This window comes from Diceros bicornis, chromosome 7 (genome assembly GCF_020826845.1).
Source record: "Diceros bicornis minor isolate mBicDic1 chromosome 7, mDicBic1.mat.cur, whole genome shotgun sequence".
In the NCBI taxonomy this organism is placed as follows: Eukaryota; Metazoa; Chordata; class Mammalia; order Perissodactyla; family Rhinocerotidae; genus Diceros; species Diceros bicornis.
The window spans coordinates 53,605,786-53,627,498 of NC_080746.1; the positions used below are offsets into that span (position 1 = coordinate 53,605,786).

The 21,713-nt window shown below is 37.0% G+C and overlaps 1 protein-coding gene and 1 non-coding gene across 3 annotated transcripts in view; one reads left to right on the forward strand and one right to left on the reverse strand.

Moving 5' to 3' along the window:
• The window catches only part of RSF1 (remodeling and spacing factor 1), a 148,033-nt gene that overhangs the window by 9,337 nt on the left and 116,983 nt on the right, over positions 1 to 21,713 (forward strand). The window lies entirely within an intron of this gene.
• On the reverse strand, positions 16,377 to 16,482 carry LOC131409176 (U6 spliceosomal RNA). Its single transcript, XR_009220856.1, has one exon. It is a non-coding gene; the product is annotated as a U6 spliceosomal RNA (small nuclear RNA).

Consider the following 21,713-nt stretch of genomic DNA (forward strand, 5'->3'; position numbering starts at 1 on the left):
ATGGCTTCCTCTGCCTAATTGTCATAAGGCAAGGCTGGGATGGGGACCAAGTGACATAGTAATTGGCGGTAAGGGTAAGAATCGTAATATTGCTTTTGTGTTGGCCTCAATGTCTCATCCAAGTAGACTGATTTAAGATCTCGTTTGGAGGTAGAGTCCCCAGGTCTTGGTGAGGATAAGGTTGGGTAAATGGTGATGCCACATACTCAAGATGGGAAAGGATGTATTGATTGAAGGTGGAAAGAACTTAAAAGATTTACTTAGATTACTCAGGGGACAGAGGGTTGCAGAGAACATACTGGAGAATAGTCTGCTTACTAGTGGACAGTATTATGTGTCTTCAGCATCAGTCAGTGTTTTACAGGGAAAGTGCAGAGTGTTGGTTATGAAGCTTTGGCATTTGGAATGCTGGATATCTCAGGGAATTGGTTTTGATACTTCTCCTGTTCTTTGTGTCCTGAGCATCCTCACAGTTGGCTCTGTAAATAAATATAATTGCCATTTCCTCAATGTTTAAGTGTTAAAAGTCTTTTAGGGAAAAAAATATAGATAGAATGAGTTATTCCAAATTGTAACTTGCTTTTGGTGTTTGGAGTTTTGGGATATAGCAAGATGATAACACATTTAAGAACTTTGTCTGATCAGAAGTATAATGGAGCTTAATTTATATTCCCATTAAAGTCTTGCCAAGCTGTACTCTGTTAGAACCATAAAGGAGCCATCTCCAGTAGTGCTAACTTGGGCCGGCATCTGAATTGAGACATTCCATAACATTCCTCATTTTAGAGATTTTTTGGTCTATAAATTTTGACTATAATCAACTGGTTTGTCCTTGTCTTTCTTTTTGCCTTCATGACCTTTTTTCATTTTATAGCTTATCTTCTCTTTTACACTTACCTGGTTTGATTCACCATGGTAACTATGTCTCATCTTTTTTCTTTCCTATTTTTCCATATTTTGGACCTCCCTTTTCAACCTTAATTATCTTCTCCCATCTTTTATAGAAACAAAAATAAATTATAAAAATACAAAAATGAGGGGTTTTGGAGTATGCATGCTTCATCATAATTTTATAGGTTTAAATGCGTTTAGTAATACAGTCATGTGTCGCTGAACAATGGGGATATGTTCTGAGAAATGCATCATGGTGCAGTTTCGTTGTGCAAACATCAGCATCACAGAGTGTACTTAGACAAACCTGGGTGGTATGGCCTACTACACACCTAGTCTATTTGGTACTAATCTTATGGGTCCACTGTCATGTATGTGGTGCGTCATTGACCAAAATGTCATTGAGAAGTGCATGACTGTAATGTTATAGTTATTCAGCTTACCATTGAGCCAGGCTCTATACTGAAAGTCTTCTACCAAGATTATTTTATTTAATTTTCACAACCACTCTATATTACTGTTACAGTTTTCACTTTGTAAAGAAACTGAATCTTAAAGAGGTGAACTATCTTGCCTGAAGTCACACAGCATTAAAGAGTTGGAGGAAAATTTGATACAAAGGTAGTTTATAATGCTATGGGATTTTAAACTGGGTAAATCTGGCTTCAGAGACCTAGTTCTTCACTGCTGTACTGTCCCTTCAGGTATGATCTTATGATTGTAATATGATCGTCAGTACCATGGTCTTGCTCTGAACACTAAGTAATGATCTGAACACTTAAGCTTCTGAGTTAGATTAAGCATGCTTTTCTACTCATTTATGCTTTTGTACTTTTTCTTTCTTTTTTTTTTTTTTTGGTGAGGAAGATTGGCCCTGAGCTAACATGCCTGCCCATCCTCCTCTATTTTGTATGTGGGATGCCGCCACAGCATGGCTTGATAAGCAGTGTGTAGGGCCGCGCCTGGAATCCCAACCTGCGAACTCCGGGCCGCTGAAGCAGAGTGCGCAAACTTAACCACTGTGCCACCAGGCCAGCCCCAGCTTTTTTACTTTTAAAAATTCCAATTTTATTAGTATGAGCATTATTATAAAAGGTATAATATTTTAATGGGATATTGAAATATATTAAAAGTAAAGAAATACAAGTTCATAGGTACAATTGAATGCCTTGAACATGAATCTTTACCTGTTCATCATTGCTTAGGACAACCCTAGTCTTCCTCAGACTTGGAAATAATTCTCTTCTGGAATCTTTGAATTAAGATTCCATCTCCTGTAGCTGTAAAGTTTTGTGCAGTGTGTTCAAAAGCCTCCAGGGTGTGTTCCCCTACTGTTATGACTTCCATTTACCTAATTAAAGAAGTGGTCTTGCTTCTTCCTTCTAGCTCAGTGGTTTTCAACGTTTATTATGATCGGGTGATTTAATTAATTTTGGCTGCACATTAGAATCACTTAGGGAATTCCTTTGAAAAATACTGGTACCTGGGCCTTACCACAATCCAGTAAAATCAGAATCTTTGGAGACTGGGGCCTTGGTATCAGTGATTCTAATGTGTAGCCAGGAATGTCTGTTCTCACCTATTTGTTCTGGTACTTTTCTTCAAATTTTGTCTTAAATGTCTCCTGTCTGATTCTAGTGTAGCCACTCTAGCTGTCTTTTGGTTACTGCTTTGCGCAGTATGTCTTTTTCCATACTTTTAACCTCCTTGTGTCTTTGATTCTAAAGTGTGTCTCTTGTAGACAGCATGTATTTCTGTCATGTTTGCATGAATCTAGTTATGCAAACAATTATATACAAGTGTAACTGTTGTAATGGAGGTGCTTTGGGAATATAAAAGAGCAAGTACCTCAGTGGATATCATATAGCATCAATGTAGTCATTATGGAAATTTGAATGGTGAATAGGAAATGGAAAAGCATTCCACGTAGGGAAAAGCATGGGAAAAGGCATAGAAGTGTGAAATAATATGGTTTGTACAGGATATTGCAATCTAACTTTAGCCATTAGGTTTCTAAAAGATTTGTGGTTGAGGAACTTGAGACCGTGTGAGAAAATTAGATTGGGACACATGAGTTATAAATGCCTTAGAAGTATTTTTATTTAAATTAAAAAAAAAAAGCACATTAAATAAAGGCAACATGTCAGTGACTGACTATAAGTTCCATGAAGAATTCATTTTGCCTTATTCACTTTGTTTCTAGCATAGTACTTAGCATACAGTAGATGCTCAAATGTTAGTTGAATGAATAAATTTCACGTTTCAAATTAGTAATAATGGGTATTCTGATGTATTTTTAGTTTTTCATTTTATTCTTTGCTTGCTAGAGATTTGTCAGGGCGTAGTTCCCCTTTTCCTTTTGAGTATTGCTTATAAAGATACGTACTACTGAATCCGCCTCCCTCCACTTGTTTGTTTTCTATCTTCCTTTCTTTTCTTCTTTTCCTTCCCTCCTTCCCTCCTTTTCTTCCTTTCTTTCTCAGGTGTTTCCTCCCAGGTCCTCTCCATCTTGGTTTTTATAATAATACCTTAGAAGCCTGAGATGCTCTCAATTCCTTTCTCGGATTTTTGGTTATACCGTGTCTTAACTGCATGCCAAAGCATATGTGTTAACCTCTGTCTTCTAAGCTTATTACTTTTTATAGGAAATCTTCAAAGTGTAGTTTTAAAATCCAGTTTTTCTTTTATCTTTCCCAAGATATCTCAGGGAAAAGTCATTATTACTTCTCTGCTATTTACATTTTTTAATTTTTTAAAAAAATTCCCAGCCCAATTTCTCTGAATTGTTTTGTATCATCTCCATCAGGGGTGACGTGAAATTTTTATTTCTGAAACTAAAATTTTTTGAGTTGTTGGAAAGGCAGTGGGCAGCTTGAGAGTAGGAAATCAGAGGTTGTTACAATATTATTGGTGAGATATGAATTGGCCAGTGGCTGTGGGGAGTGAGAAGAAAGATTAGATCTGAAAAAGATTTGAGTAAGAAGAGTTTAGTATTATTCCCAGGTTTCTGGCTTAAAGAGTAGGTAGGTAATAATTTCATTTATTGAGGAAAGAAATAGCCAAAAACACCCAGGGCTTATGGGGGAAGGGTGATACTTTATTTTTAAAAATTCAGAATTTTAATAACATATATGAGCACTATGTGAAGAACTAACCATGTTAATTTTATAGCTTACTAAAAGCTTACTCTGAATAGACAGATGATGGCAGTATATCTTATTTTGCAGCTCTTTTGTTTTTTGTGAAGTATTTAAGTTATACATGTATATGTTATATATGTGTTAAATATACATTTAACTTATTTTGGTAAGGACAGTTTTTTAGAGTACCTTATTTATGTATTTAGGATAATTAAAACTAGCTTTACTAAACTATCTTGACTTTGGTGCCCAATTATATTCTTTTATAGGTAAAGCTGTCTTGGAGATATTCTGTTGTTTTCATTTGCAAAAAATATTAGTTATAATTTTAGAGATTGCTGTGTTGTGCTGGGTAAAGACTTGAAAGTTGTTGGACATCCTTTCTGTTCTCCCCTCCCCACAAAGTGACAAATGGAACTTCAAATAAATTGAAATCCAACTCTAAACAGAGAAACGTGTATGTCAAATATATAGAGTGGTTTGAGTCCATTATATAGACGAGAAGTAGATAAGTAAACGTGTGTCATTTGTGTGGGTTGATAGTTGATGAGTAATTCTTGATTAATCTTGAAAGATTCTCTAGCAGAAATATTTGAGTTTAATTCCATTTTACAAGTGACTCTTTCTCCAGCTATTACACATACTATTAGACACCATGTGGTAACTCAAACTTGTAATGTTACTTGAGTTATATTAAAGTGTGGTCTCATGCCATTTAATTAGTGAAGGATAGCTTCATCATCTTGAAAGACAAAATGTTACCACATAAGGAAGTTATATATACTTTATTTTTTATTTTTATTTTTTTTGTGAGGAAGATCAGCCCTGAGCTAACATCCATGCCAATCCTCCTCTTTTTTGCTAAGGAAGACTGGCCCTGGGCTAACATCTGTGCCCACCTTCCTCCACTTTATATGGGACGCTGCCACAACGTGGCCTGAGGAGCGGTGCATCGGTGCGTGCCCAGGATCTGAACCCGGGCTGCCAGGAGTGGAGCGCACGCACTTAGCTGCTACACCATGGGGCCGGCCCCTATATACTTCTTAAGCTGGAATTATCAATAACATAGAGTCTGTATCTATAAGGAAATTAATATTGGGAGATTTTTCCATTTTCTTTAAGGTTGATACTAGAGCACAGTAAATTGCCTTAATAACTATAATAAACTCAAGCAATATAAGAATCTTAACAGGCTCTCCTTCCTGACCCTGCCTCTCAGTCCCACACCCAACCTGCCATGTGTTAATTACCTGGGATTTTAGTTCTATATTGTCATTAGTTTATTTTTGTGCTTCTCAACAATTATTTAAATTAAAGTATATGTTTTAGTAGTTTGTTTGCTCACCACTGGTTTTTTTGTGTGTGTGAGGAAGATCAGCCCTGAGCTAACGTCCGATGCCAGTCCTCTTTTTTTTTTTGCCAAGAAAGATTGGCCCTGGGCTAACGTCCATGCCCATCGTCCTCTACTTTGTATGGGATGCTGCCACGGCATGGCTTGACAAGCAGTGCCTCGGTGCATGCCCGGGATCCAAACCTGCGAACCCCAGGCTGCTGAAGCGGAGAGCGTGCCCTTAACTGCTCGCTGCGCCACCGGGCTGGCCCTTTACCACTGTTTTTGACTCACACATTTTTCCTCTTAGATTCATTCTTTTGCTGTAGTACGTTCTTTTTCAACCATGGTGTCTAAATGGTGAACTTTGAGATCTTGCATGTCCGAAAATACATTTATTTTGCGCTCTCTTCTGACGGCCAGTTTAGACTGAATATAGTATTCTAGTGTTCAAATAATTTTCCCCCAGAACTTTGGCAATACTGCTCTTTTATCTTCCAGCATCCACTGTTGCTGATGAGAAATCTGTCAGTCTGATTCTTGTACCTTTGCAAGTAAGCTGCTTTTCCTTCCTCAAGGATTTTTATGACTTTTTAATCCCTGGAGTTCTGAAATTGTCTAGGATGTGCCCTTTTCTTTCACTTTCTTTGCTTTTGCTTTTACTTTTCAAGACATTAAAATTACAGATTTATTTTAAACCCTCTGTGTATTACTCTTGTTCTGATCCTCCATTCCCGCAGGCAACCACTGTCCTGAATTTTGGAGTTTATTACTCCCACGAACATTTTATACTAAGAGTATATATTTATATATCCATAAATAATGCAGAGTATGGATTAACATGCTTTAAAACTTTAAGTGGTATAATATTGTATGCCTTCCTCTACAATTTTCTCCACCCCAACACTGTTTTTTAAACATATCCATGTTGATGCATGTTGTTTTGTTTACTTTAACTCCTGTATAGTATCCTATTACATGAAAATACTGTAATTTATTTTTTTAGTTGGTGGATATTTATAATAGGTTTGTTTGTGTGCTGTTAAGAGTAGTGCTGTAATGAACATTCTAGTGGCTTTGCCTAGAGATGGAATTGCTGGGCTGAAGGGTATGCATGTCTTTGTTTTTTAGCCTTGGTACGGCCTGATTGCTCTCCAAAGTGGCTTTATCAATTTATATACTGCCAGCAGTGTATGAGGGTTCCTGTTTATCCAGATAATCAACACTTAGTGTTGTTAGACTTTTAAGTTTTTGGTAATGTGGTTGTGAATTAGTTTCTTATTGTTGCCATGATAGGGTTGAACATTTTTTCATGTTTTTGGCTATTCATTTTTCTCTTCTGTGAATTGCCTTTTTATAGCCTTCCTCACTTGTCTTTGTGGTTGTCTGTTTTTATTGATTTGTAGCAATTCTTTATATATTTCAAATGTCAATCCTTTGCCATTTTTTATTTGCAATGTAAATATCTCAATATTGGTTATCTTTTTAACTATTTTTATAGTATATCTTGTTGATCCGAAGTTGAAAATTCCAGTGTAGTACAATTGTCTGTTTTTTATGTTTACACTTTTTATATCTCCTTTAAGAAACCCTTGTCTTTATGATTCTGAGTTCGTAAGATATTCATCTATATTTTATCCTAAAAGTTTTGTTTTTTCAAATTGTAGTCTTAAACCTCCTGAAATTTATTTTTGTGTAATGTGTAAGGTTTCTTTTTTCCCTTACATGTGTGAGGGTTTTTTTTTCCATACTAATTTGTAATGCCACCTCTCATTTACCAATTTCCAAGTATCTGTGGGTTTATTTCTAGCCTCTCTATTTATTACATTCGTGTATCCTTTACCCCATGGTTTTACTTACTCTAGCTTTAAAGTAAGTTCTTCTGTCTGCTAAGGCAGTTTCTCCTACCTTGTTCTCTTTTGAAATGATATTGGTATTTTCAGCCCTTGGTAGTCTCATCTGAATTTTAGAATCGGCATGTCAAATTTCACAAAAATCCTTGCTTGGATTTTGTTCTGACTCCAATTGGTGTACTGCAGTACAATTCAGTTCTGACTCTAACCACCTGTAGCTAGCGTCAGATTCCACAGATTTGAGCGCACAGTCACCAGCAAGACTGCCCCCATTTCAGATGCCAGCTGCAAGTCACCATGACCTGCTTCAGGTTTGATAATTTGCTAGAATGACTCACAGAACTCAGAAAAGTGCTGTACTTAACGATATGGTTTTGTTTTAAAGGATACAATTTAGATGAGGAGATACATAGGGTAAAGTCTGGGAGGGTCACAGTGTACGTTTAGCTTCCATGCCCTCTCCCTGTGGCATCAGGGCGAGTCACCCTCCTGGCACATCAGTGTATTCACCAGTCGAGATGCTCCCACTGAGCTTTAGTGTAACAGAGTTTTTAATTGGAGTTTTGGCCACGTCATTGAACTCAGTCTCCAGTCCCTCTCCCCTCCATGGAGGTGGGGCTGATATCACGTGGCTCAAAGCCCCAACTGTCTAATCACATGATTGGTCTTTCTGACATGACTAGCCCATATCCTGAACCCTTGCGTTTCTGGGATAAATCCCACTTGGTCATGGTATGTATTCTCTTTAGTATGCTGCTCGATTCAGTTTGCTTGTATTTTGTTAAAGATATTTTTGTCCACATTCATAAAGGATACTCATCAACAGTTTTTTAAATCTGGTTTTGATGTCAGGGTAATACTGGCCTCATAGCATGAGTTGGGAAGTATTCCCTTCTTTTGTATGTTTTGGAGGAGTTTGAGAAGGATTGGTGTTAATTCTTCTATAAATGTTTGGTAGAATTTCCCCAGTGAAGCCATCTGGTCCTGGGCTTTTCTTTGTGGGAAGTTTTTTGATTACTGACTTAATCTCTTTATTTGAATACCCTATGGATATTCAGATTTTCTATTTCTTCTTGAGTAAGTTTTGGTAGTTTGTTTCTAGGAATTTGTCCATTTCATCTAGGTTATCTAATATGTTAGCATTCAACATGGTATTTGCTTAACAATCCTTTTATTTCTATAAGGTCGTTAGTAATATCCCTGCTTTCATTCCTGACTTTAGTAATTTGAATCTTCTATTTTTCTTCATCAGTCAAGCTAAAGGTTTGTCGATTTTGTTCATCTTTTCAAGCAACCAACTTTTGGTTTCATTGAGTATGATTCCATTTATATTAGATTTCCAGATTAGGCAAATCCATAGAGACAGAAAATAGGTTAGTGGTTGGCAGAGGTGGAGGTGGGGGGACTTGGAAGGGATAAGGTTTCTTTCTGGGTTGATGGAAATATTCTGTAATTAGATAGTGGTGATGGTTGTACAATATTGTGAATATACTAAAAACCACTGAATTGTACACTTGAAAGTGGTTAAAATGGTGGATTTTATTATGTAAATTTTATTTCAATAAAAAATTTTTTTCAAGAGTTAATTGACTATGTATTTTTGGATCTAATTCTTGTCCCTGTATTCTGTTTCAGTGATCTGTTTTTCTGTCTTAAGGCCAATATCACTCTGCCTTGACTAAACTAGCTTTGTAATAATTCTTGAAGTCAGATAATTTAAGTCCTCCAACTTTATTCTTCTTTGTCAAAGGTATTTCAGCTATTCTAGGTCCTTTGCGTTTTCATATGAATTTTAGAATAAGCTTATCAATTTCTACAAAAAAATTTCCTGGAATTTTTATTGGGATTATGTTGACTCTACAGATGAATTTGGGGAAAATTAACACCTTAAGATATTGAGTCTTCTGATATAGGAATACAGTAAATCGCTCCATTTATTTAGGTTTTATTTAATTTTTCTTAACAGTATTTTGTAGTTTTCACTGTATAGGTCTTCTACATCCTTTGTCACATTAATCTCTAAATATTTTATGTCTTATGATAATCAAAATTTCACTTACTAATTATTCATTACTGATATGTAAAAATGCAGTTGTAGTTTGCATATTGATCTTGTGTTGCGCAACCTTATTAAACTCACTTATTTATCTTTAAAAAAAAGATCCTGCATAGATGATCATGTCGTCTGTAAATAAAGACCATTTTACTTCTTTCTTTCCCATCTGGATGCCTTTAATTTCCTTTTCTTGCCAGAACTATGCGTAGAGTAGTGAATCTAAGTGGTGACCATGGACATTCTTGCCTTCATCCTGATCTTAGGGGAAAGCGTTTAGTCTTTCGCTATTAAGTATGATGATAACTGGAGATTTTTCACTATGCCCTTTCTCGGATTGAGAAAGTTCCCTTCTGTTCATAATTTGATGAGAAATTTTATCAGGGATGCATGTTGGATTTTGTCAAAATGTTTTGCATATATTGAGATTATTATTGCTTTTGCATTTTAAGTTTGTTAATGTGGTGAATTATACTGATGGATTTTCTAAAACCAATCTTGCATTTCTGCCGTAAAACCCATTTGGTCATTGCTATGGACTGAATTGTGTCTCCCCAAAATTTATATGTGGAAGCCCTACCCCCAATGTGACTGTGTCTGGAGATAGGATCTTAGGAGATAATTAAGGTTAAATGAAGTCATAAGACTAGGCCTCTAATCTGATAGGACTGTGACCTCTTGCAAGAAGAGGAGAAGAGATCTCTCTCTCTTTTCTCTGCCATGTGAGGACACAGAGAGAAGGTGGTTGTCTGCAAGCCAGGAAGAGAGCTCTCACCAGAACCTGACTATGCTGGCACCTTTTTCTTGGACTTCCAGGCTCAAGAACTGGGAGAAAATATATTTCTGCTGTTTAAGCCACCCAGTCTATGGTATTTTGTTATGGTAGCCTGAGCAGACTAAGACAGTCATTATGAATACCCTTTTTATATATTTGCTAAAATTCTGTTAAGACATTTCACATCTGTGTTCATGGGGGCTATTGGTCTGTAGCTTTCTTTCTTTTGACGTGTTTGTCTGATTTTGTTATCAGAGTAATACTGGCCTCATGGAAGGAATTGGGAAGCATTTCCTCCTTTCAGTTTTCTGGAACAGTTTGTATAGAATCGGTGTTCTTTAATTTGTGGCTTAGTTCACCAGTGAAGCCATCTGGGCCTGGAGTTTTCTTTATGGGAAGGTTTTAAACTACAGATTTGATTTCATTCGTAGATATGGGACTGTTCATATTATCTGTTACTGTTTGGATGAGCTTTGGTAATTTGTTTCAACGCATTTTTCTATGTCATTGAAGTTTTGAAATGTATCAGCATACATGGCTCATAGTATTCTGATTATTTTTTTCATGTCTGTAGTATCTCCTAATCCATCTCATTCCTGATATTGTTAATTTCCTTTTTCTTCCCTTCTCAGTCTGCATAGAGGTTTGTCATTTTATTTTTCTCAAAGAACCAGGTTTTGGTTTCATTGATCTCTGCTACTTATTGTTTCTTCTCTTCTCCTTATACTGTGTTTCAGTTGCTCTTTTGTAGTTTCTTTTTTTTTGTGAGGAAGATCAGCCCTTAGCTAACATCTGATGCCAGTCCTCCTATTTTTTGCTGAGGAAGACTGACCCTGGGCTAACATCTGTGCCCATCTTCCTCTACTTTATATGGGACGCCACCACAGCAGGGCTTGACGAGCGGTGCGACGGTGTGTGCCCAGGATCTGAACCTGCTAACCCTGGGCCACTGAAGTGGAGTGCACGCACTTAACCACTGTGCCGCTGAGCTGGCCCCCTCTTTTGTAGTTTGTTAAGGTGAAAGGTTTGGTCATTGATTTGAGACCTTGCTTCTTTTCCAGTATGGATTTTTAGTTCTCTAAATTTCTCTATAAGTATTTAGCTGCATGCTACAAAATTTATTATCTTGTATTTTCATCATGTTTGGTAAGTTTTTCCCTATCATTTCTTCAAATAGTTTTACTCGTTTCTGTCCTCTGGGACTCCCAATTACGTGTATATTTGACCACTTGAAGTTGTCCTACAGTTCATCAATCCTCAGTTCATCTATTTTCTCTATCATTTTGTTTAGTTTTTATTCCTGTGTTCTTAAGTTCACTAATCTTTTTGTGTGTGTGTGATGTCCAATTTGACTTTTATCCTATTCAGTGTATTTTTTTAATTGATGTCTTATTAGTTTATAACATTGTGAAATTTTAGTTGTATTTTATTGTGTGTCAGTCACCATATAAATGCCTCCCTTCACCCCCTGTTCCCACCCCCCAACCCCCTTGCCCCTGGTAACCACCATACAGTTCTCTTTGTTTGTTAGTTTATATTCCACATTTGAGTGAAATCATGCGGTGTTTGTCTTTCTCTCTCTGGCTGATTTCTCTTAACGTAATACCCTCCAGGTTCATCCATGTTGTTGCAAATGGGACGGTTTTGTCTTTTTTTATGGCTGAGTAGTATTCCATTGTATATACATACACTACATCTTCTTTATCAAGTCATCAGTTGAGGGACACTTGGGTTGCTTCTGCATCTTGGCTATAGTGAATAATGCTGCAGTGAACATAGGGATGCGTAGGCCTCTTTGGATTGTTGGTTTCAGGTTTGTTGGCTAGATACCCCGTAGTAGGATAGCTGGATCATAGGGTATTTCTGTTTTTAATTTTTTGAGAAATCTCCATACTTTTTTCCATAGAGGCTGCACCAGTTTGCATTCCCACCAGCAGTGAATGAGGGTTCCCGTTTCTCTATAACCTCCCAACATTTGTTGTTTTTTGTCTTGGTGATTATAGCAATTCTAATGGGTGTAAGGTGATATTTTAGTGTAGTTTTGATTTGCATTTCCCTGATGATTGGTGATGTTGAACATGTTTTCATATGCCTATTGGCCATCTGTATGTCTTCCTTGGGGAAGTATCTGTTCCTATCCTCTGCCCATTTTTTGATTGGGTTGTTTGTTTTTTTGTTGTTCAGTTATGTGAGTTCTTTATATGTTATGGAGATTAACCCTTTGTCGGATATATGATTTGCAGATATTTTCTCCCAGCTGGTGGGTTGTCTATTCATTTTGATCCTGGTTTCACTTGCCTTGTAGAAGCTCTTTAATCTGATGAAGTCCCATTTGTTTTTCTTTAGTTTCCCTTATCTGAGTAGACATGGAATCCAAAAAGATCCCTTTATAACCAATGTCAGATACTATACTGCCTATATTTTCTTCCAGGAATTATATAGTTTCAGGTCTCACCTTCAAGTCTTTGATCTATTTTGAGTTAATTTTTGTGTATGGCAAAAGATAATGGTTTTCTTTCATTCTTTTGCATGTGGCGGTCCAGTTGTCCCAGCACCATTTATTGAAGAGACTTCCCTTTCTCCATTGTATGTTCTTCGCTCCTTTATTAAAGATTAGCTGTCTGTAGATGTGTGGTTTTATTTATGGGCTTTCAATTCTGTTCCATTGATCTGTGTGTCTGTTTGTGTACCAGTACCATGCTGTTTTGATTACTGTGGCTTTGTAGTATATTTTGAAGTCAGGGATTGTGATACCTCCAGCTTTGTTCTTTTTTCTCAGGATTGCTTTTGCTATTTGGGGTCTTTTGTCACCCCATATGAATTTTGGTATTCTTTCTTCTGTGTCTGTGAAGAATGTCCTTGGGATTCTGATTGGGATCACACTGAATCTGTAGATTGCTTTAGGTAATATGGACATTTTAACTATGTTTATTCTTCCAGTCCATGTGTATGGGATATCTTTCCATTTCTTTACATCATCATTGATTTCTTTTAATAATGTCTTATAGTTTTCACTGTATAGGTGTTTCACCTCCTTGGTTAACTTTATTCCTAGATATTTTATTCTTTTTGTTGCGATTGTAAATGGGATTGTCTTCTTGAGTTCTCTTTCTGTTGGTTCATGATTAGCATACAGAAATGCAACAAATTTTTGTAAGTTGATTTTGTACCCTGCAGCTTTGCTGAAGTTGTTGATTATTTCTAATAGGTTTCCAATGGATTCTTTAGGGTTTCCTATATATAAAATCATGTCATCTGCAAATACTGCAAGTTTTCACTTCTTCGTTGCCTATTTGAATTCCTTTTATTCCTTTTTCTTGCCTAGTTGCTCTGGCCAAAACCTCCAGTACTGTGTTGCATAAGAGTGGTGAGAGTGTGCACCCTTGTCTTGTTCCTGTTCTCAGGGGAATGACTTTCAGGTTTTCCCCATTGAATAGTATAATGTTGGCTGTGGGTTTGTCATATATGGCCTTTATTATGTTGAGGTACTTTCCTTCTATACACATTTTGTTGAGAGTTTTTTTCATGAATGGATGTTGGATCTTGTCAAATGCTTTTTCTGCGTCTATTGAGATGATCATGTGGTTTCTATTCCTTGTTTTGTTAATGTGGTGTGTCACGTTGATTGATTTGCAGATGTTGAACCCTCCCTGTGTCCCTGGTATAAATCCCACTCGGTCTTGGTGTATGACCTTTTTAATATATTGCCGTATTCGGTCTGCCAATATTTTGTTGAGGATTTTTGCATATATGTTCATCAGCAGTATTGGCCTGTAGTTTCCCTTCTTTGTGTTGTCCTTGTCTGGCTTTGGTATCAGGGTGATGTTGGCCTCGTAGAATGTGTTGGAAAGTGTTCCATCTTCCTCTTTTTTTTTGGAATAGTTTGAGAAGGATAGGTATTAAATCTTCTTTGAATGTTTGGTAAAATTCTCTGGAGAAGCCATCTGGTCCTGGACTTTTATTTTTGGGGAGGTTTTTGATTACTGTTTCGATCTCTTTACTTGTGATTGTTCTATTCAGATTCTGTATTTCTTCTTGGTTCAGTTTTGGGAGGTTGTATGAGTCTAAGAATTTATCCATTTCTTTTAGATTGTCCAATTTGTTGGCATATAGTTTCTCATAGTATTCTCTTATAATCCTTTGTATTTCTGTGGTATCCATTGTAATTTCTCCTCTTTCATTTCTAATTTTATTTAATTGAGCCTTCTCTCTTTTTTTTTTAATGAGTCTGGCTAAGGGTTTGTCAATTTTGTTTATCTTCTCAAAGAACCAACTCTCTGTTTCACTGATCCTTTCTACTGTTTTTTTGGTTTCAATTTCATTTATTTCTGCTCTAATTTTTATTATTTCTCTCCTTCTGCTGACTTTGGGCTTTGTTCATTCTTCTTTTTCTAGTTCTGTTAGGTGTAGTTTAAGGTTGCTTATTTGGGATTTTTCTTGTTTGTTAAGGTGGGCCTTTATTGCTATAAGTTTCCCTCTCGGGACCGCTTTTGCTGCATACCATATGCAGTTTGAGTTGGTATGGCATATTTTCATTTTCATTTGTCTCCAGATATTTTTTGATTTCTCCTTTAATTTCTTCAATGATCCATTGGTTGTTCAGTAGCATGTTGTTTAATTTCCACATCTTTGTCACTTTCCCAGTTATTTTCTTGTAGTTGATTTCTAGTTTCATAGCATTATGGTCGGAAAAGATGCTTCTTATGATTTCAGTCTTCTTAAATTTATAGAGGTTTGCCTTGTTTCCCCAGATATGGTCTATCTTTGAGAATGTTCGATCTGCACTTGAGAAGAATGTGTAGTCTCTAATTTTTGGATGGAGTGCTCTGTATATGTCTATTAAGTCCATCTTGTCTAGTTTTTCATTCAAGTCTACTATTTCCTTATTGACTTTTTGTCTGGATGATCTATCCATTGATGTAAATGGGGTATTAAGAGACCCTACTATTGTGTTGTTAGTATCTCCTTTAAGGTTTGTTAGTAGTTGCTTTATGTACTTCGGTGCTCCTATGTTGGGTGCATATATGTTTATAATTGATATGTCTTTTGGTGGAGTGTCCCTTTTATCATTATATATTGCTCCTCTTTGTCTCTCATTCCCTGTTTTATCTTGAAGTCTACTTTGTCTGATATAAGTATGGCGACCCCTGCTTTCTTTTATTTGCCATTAGCTTGGAGTATCATCTTCCATCCTTTCACTCTGAGCCTGTGTTTGTCTTCAGAGCTCAGATGTGTTTCCTGGAGGCAGCATATTTTTGGGTCTTGCTTTTTAATCCATCCCACCACTCTGTCTTTTGATTGGAGAATTCAATCCATTTACATTTAGAGTGATTATTGATATATGAGGGCTTAATGTTGCTGTTTATTTGCTCATTTTCCAGTTCTTTTGCATTTCCTTTGTTTCTTGTCCTGTGTGTTTTGGAGTACCAATTCAATTTGGTAGTTCTTTTAGTTTTCTTTCTATTTATTGTATGTGATTTTGTTCTGATGATTTGTTTAGTGGTTACCTTGAGGTTTGTATAAAAAATCTGGTGGATGAGATAGTCCATTGTCTGATGACATCTTATTTCCTTAGACTAAGTTGATTCGATCCCTTTCCTCTTCCCCTTCTAAGTTATTATTATCACAACTTATTCCATCTTGTGTTGTGAGTGTGTGTTTAAAGTGATGAGGTTGTATTTATTTTTGGTGTTTTCCTTCCCTTAATATTTGATTTTGGTAATTAAGTGTTTGCTCACCTATTCTGATAGAGAGCTGCTATTTTTCTGATTTTGTCTACCTATTTTTCTCCTTGCTCAAAGCTTTGTATCCCCTTTCTCTCTTTTTTTTTAGGCATGAGGGCCTTCTTGTGCATTTCTTGTAGTGGGGGTCTCACGGCCATGAACTCCTTTAGCTTTTGCTTATCTGGGAAAGTTATTATTTCTCCCTTGTATTTGAAGGATATTTTCACTGGATAGAGTATTCTTGGCTGAAAGTTTTTGTCTTTCAGAATTTTGAATATATCACTCCAATCTCTCTTAGCCTGTAAAGTTTATGTTGAGAAATCTGTTGAGAGCCTGATGAGAATTCCTTTGTACCTTTTATTTTTTTGTCTAGCTGCTCTTAATATTGTTTCTTTGTCATTGACTTTTGCTAGCTTTACTACTATATGCCTTAGAGAGGGTCTTTTCCTGTTAATATATTTAGATGATCTGTTGGCTTCATCCACTGGTATTTCCAGCTCCTTCCCCAGATTTGGGAAGTTCTCAGCTGTTATTTCCTTGAACAGGCTCTCTCTTCCTATTTCCCTCTCTTCTCCCTCAGGAATACCTATAATCCTTATGTTGCATTTCCTAATTGAGTTGGATATTTCTCAGATAATTTCTTTTTTTTTTTTAGGGGCCATGCTAATCTTCTCTGTATCGTTCCAATTTTAGTATATGTGCTGCCGAAGTGAGCACTCAGATAATTTCTTCATTTCTTTTTGGTCTTAGTTCTCTCTCCTAATCTGTCTGGAGCATTTCTGCATTCCTATCCTAGAAATGCTAATTCCTTCCTCCATATTGTCAGCTCTGTTCTTTAAAGATTCTCAATTTTCCTTTGTCTCCTCCATTGTGTTTTTCATCTCCAACAGTACTGATTGGTTTTTCTTTATGGTTTCAATCTATTTTGTGAGGAAGATTAGCCCTGAGCTAACATCCGATGCCAATCCTCCTCTTTTTGCTGAGGAAGCTTGGCCCTGGGCTAACATCTGTGCCTATCTTCCTCTACTTTATATGAAATGCTGCCACAGCATTGCTTGACAAGAGGTGCATCGGTGCGCACATGAGATCCGAACCTGTGAACCCTGGGGCCGCTGAAGCAGAGCATGTGCACTTAACCGCTATGCCACTGGGCCAGCCCCTCAGTCTCTTTTGTGAAGAAATTCCTGATATCATTGAATTGTCTATCTGTGTTTTCTTGTAATTTGTTGAGCTTTTTTATGATAGCTGTTTTGAATTCTCTGTCATTTATGTTATAAATTTCTGTGCCTTCAGGGTTGATTTCTGGATGTTTGTCATTTTCCTTCTGGTCTGGTGATTTAATATAGTTTTGCATCATGCCTGCTGACTTGGACTTGTTTTTCCTCATCCTAAAAATATCTGGTCACAGTTTCCACCTTCTACCACTGGGTGGGAGTCAAAGACTGTGTATTCTGAGCCTGTTGTGATCCGTGGGCGCTCTGGCTGATTGGCTGAGCTGATGTGCTGGGCGTGCAGTGGGGAGGGGCTCTCTCTTTTGCCTGCCTGGTTCTGGGGGGCTTCTTGTTCTTCCCTCACTATCTGCTCTCCTTGGGTGCTCAGATGTTGATGACACCCCCGCTACAATTCCGTCTCCTCCATATGGGAATTTCCCACAGGCTGTGAGAGAACCTGGAGAGTGAGAGTTTTCCCGCAGAGGGCCACCCCTCCCTCTGCCCATCCCCCCCCCCCCCCAGAGCCCTGCAAACCTGGATTTGCCGATCGAATGGGGAGGGGGAAGATTTCTCCCAAACCTCTCCGCACTCCTTCCAGGGACTCCAACATGTCCACTCTCAGATGTGCAGCTGTGTGGGTCTCTCAGATGTCCTTTTGTGTTGTGTGAGTGTCCTTTGTTGGTATGTGAATGTCGTTTTTGTTGTATCTTATCTGGGGAGAGTTTATGGGGAAAGGTCACTCCGCCGTGATGCTGATGTCACTCCCAATACTTGTATTCAGTGTGTTTTTAATATCAGACACTGCAGTTTTCCTCTCCCAGAATTTTCATTTAGGTCTTTTTTATATTTATGTCTTCACTCAACATGTTTAGTCTTTCCTCTAGTTTCTTGCACATATGGATTATAGTCATTTATAGTCATATAATGACTTTTAATGTCCATTTCTATTCTATTATTTGAGTCACTTCTAGGTCAGATTTGATTGGTGTTTCTTCTCACTGTGGGCTAAATTTTTCTGCTTCCTTTTCAGTCTGGTAATTTTGATTAGATACTAGACATTGTGAGTTTTACTGTGCTAGATATGTTTGTATACCTGTAATATTCTTGAGCTCTACGACATGATTCACTTACTTGGAAACTGATTATTTAGTATCTTACTTTTAAACTTTGTTAGGTGGGACCAGATATGTGTTTATTCTAAAGTTAATTTTCTTCTACTGACACAAGACTCACTTTTCACTAAAGAGTCAGATAGTAAATATTTTAGGCTTTGTGGGCTATACAGTCTGTGTCTCAACTATCTATCCCTTCTGTTGTAGTGTGGAAGCAGCCATAGAGAGTATTTAAATGAGTGAGCATGGTTATGAACTTTATTCTTGGACACTGCAATTTGAATTTCATATAGTTTTCAGTTACCATGAAATACTGCCTTTTGATTTTTTTTTTTCCAGCTGTTTAATAATGTAAAAACCATTATTAGTTCTTGGGGTTTACAAAAAATAGCAGCTGGACCAGATTGATCTGTGGGATGTAATTTGCTGACTCCTGCTCTAACTGATACTATTCGAAATATGAGCTTTCCCATTCTGACTCTTGGGAACAGGGCTTGCTCGTATACCTGTGTGGGCGTCGGGCATTGTTCCTTCTGCTCCTTTTGGGTGGTTCTTACCCTGATTTTGAGTATTTTCCTCACATACGTGCACTGATCATTACTTTGCTGAAGACTCAGAGGCGACTGTTGGCAGATTTCCAAACTGCTCTCTCGTCTCTGTCACTCTACTCTATGACTTCCAGTTCATGTCTCTAGTTTGCCATCTTAACTCCCAGCTTCATGTCTTTGACATGGGAAAATTGCCATGTTTTGTCTGGGTCCTCCCTCCTCGCCTCTTTATACAGGTAGTACACTGGGGCAACTGTAAGATTTATCCCCTTTGTCATCTTTCGTGTATCACTGTTCACTGTCTTTTGTTGCTTCTTGTGTAATGTCTTGAGTGCCATTGTTTCACATATTTTGTTCCATTGTTTAGTTGTTTCAGACAGTCAGGTAAATACAGTCCCTGTTACTCCACATTTATTGAAACACAAGCCCATTCTTTTCTTTTCTTTCTTTGTTTCTTTCTTTCTTTTTTTTTTTTAGTGTTATTTTAAGGGATTTGGGCAGGAGGGTTAGGCCAACATCTTGATGTAATGTTCCTGCATCTTAATACTTGCAGAGAATTAAAATTATGGGGACCTTTTATTCCCCAAATGTGTATTGAGTGCTTACTGTATGCAAAACCCTTTTCTAGCATAGTAAAACTTTAGCGGAACAATAAAACTTTAATGAAACTTACATTCTAGTGGTCTCCAGCATTAGATGGTGAACATGTCTACTTACATGAAATAGGAAATATATGTGTTCCTTAGAGATTTATTGGCTTGAGTGAATCATAACCAAGGATCCACAAGCCATTTAAAATACTTTAAAATGCCAATTTTTGATACACATTTATTTATCAAAATGTCACATAAGCTAACAATGACATTGTATCATTGCCTTTATCTGAAATATTCTCAACTCAGTGTGATAATTTCTTTTCTTCATGCTTCTCAGATATTCTGATTGATAGTTGATAATAACCTTGCTAAGTAAAACACAGGAAGTTTTAATAAATTCAGTTTGGTAAACCAAATCTCTTAAAACATAGTATCTGTGGTGAGAAATAATGGGAAGCAAGGTGGTGTAGAGTAAAAAACATGGTCTTTAGTGCTAACTGGGTTAGAATTTTAGCCTTGCCACTTGGTATTTGTGTGACCCAGGCAGGTTATTAACTTCTGAGCCTCTTCATAGTGGAGACAATAATATTCATCTCTAAAGTTGTTTTAAGTATCAAATAATAGTTCCCTTTTCCTTTTTTGGAAACTTTAAAAACCACTATATGGTACATCTATTGTTTCTTTCTAGGTAGTTCATGTATAAAAAATAGATCTATTTATAATTCACTATTTTTTAAGTTCATATGATCTGCCCAAGTAGATACATCTTTAATTTTGTTTAAAAAATTAAGAATTCTGTCTCTGGCCATGATGGAGTAATAGTCTTTACCCTCTTGTCATAAACAGCTAGTACACTGGACCAAACTATATGAACCATCTCCTTTTAGATATTATATCATAGAGAGAATAGGACTGTGATCCCTGAGAGAGAGGAAATAAAGGAGATGAGCTCTACAACTACCATGGCTTCCTGCCAAGAAGCAACTTTGGGAATGCAGAAGCAGGGTGTGGGACCCTAATGAGAGCCTGGAAGCCTCACTCAGTTGAGGAGGCAAAGATTGGATTTTGGAGAGGCTTAGGCAGCTGGAGGTTGCATGGCCAGGTTCTGAAAAGGAAGGAACAGTGCAGGCAAAAGAACTCCAGAAATCTCTATATGGCCCACCTGGAGTCTTTTGCTGAATACTGGGTTATGAATGCATAAAGTGAAACTCCCTAAGACCTTACAGTGAACATCAAGGGAATTATTAGCAGAACATTTCTTGATTTCACACAGGAGACATTTAACTCTGACCAGACAGAGTGAAAGGTCCTTTGGAGCACCCACAGCATTCAGTGGAGAGCGCAGTGGGTTTATTGTGTAGTAAAGACAGAAAAGTCCTCAGAGGGATCAAATAGATCTACAAATGCCTGCCAAAACAAAGCCCAACTCTCTTTGCAGAATGATCGCAAATAACAATAGTGTACCATTGATATTTTCCAACATCCAAGCAGAAATTACTAGACATGCCAAGAAGCAGGTCCAGTGTGACCCATAACCAGGAGAAAAATCAGTCCAAAGAAACATCAGTTCAAAGAAACAGATTCAGAAATGATAGAGGTGGTGGAGCTAGCAAAGCTGTTAAAATAGCTATCATAACTAATAAATGTAAAGAAAAATATGAACATAATGCAGAGAGAGATGGAAGATATAAAAAAGAACAAAATGGAACTTCTAGGAATTAAAAAATAATAATATCTGAAATAAAAAGTTAACAGAAAGGATTTAACAGCAGATTGGACAATGCAGAAGAACAGACCAGTGAACTTGAAGATATGGCAAAGGACTATCTTAAAATGAAGCAGAAAAAGAGAATGAAAACAATCAAATGACTCATTGGTCTATGAGACAATACCAAGCAGGCTCAGTAAAGTGCATTTGACATCCTAGAAAGAAGATGGAGCCAAAAATACTAAAAGAAATCATGGCTGAAAAATTTCCAGATTTGATGAGTTAAAAATTTACAGATCCAGTAATCTCAAAAAACCCGAAGCAGGACAAACACACACAAGAATACCAAGACATAACCAATTCCTAAAAACCTGATAAAGTGATAAAGAGAGAATTTTGAGGGCAGCCTAGAAAAAGACATATTATGTGCAGAGAAACAATGAAGACTTCTTGTCAGAAACTGTACAAACCTGGAGATAATGAAACATTTTTAAAGAAGGAAAAAAACTGTCACCATATGCTTATATATCCAGGAAGACATCCTTTGAACATGGCAGTGAAATAAAAACCTTTTCAGACAAATAAAACCGGAGAATTTGTTACTAGCTAGCCGTTGTGCGCTATAAGAAACATCTTCAGATGGAAGAAAAATGGATCAGATGAATGCTTGGATCTAGACAAAGAGATGAAGAGTGCAAGAAATGATAAATATGTGAGTGAATATAAAATACATTTTCCCTAATTTTAAAGTCATTTAAAAAGATAATTGACTG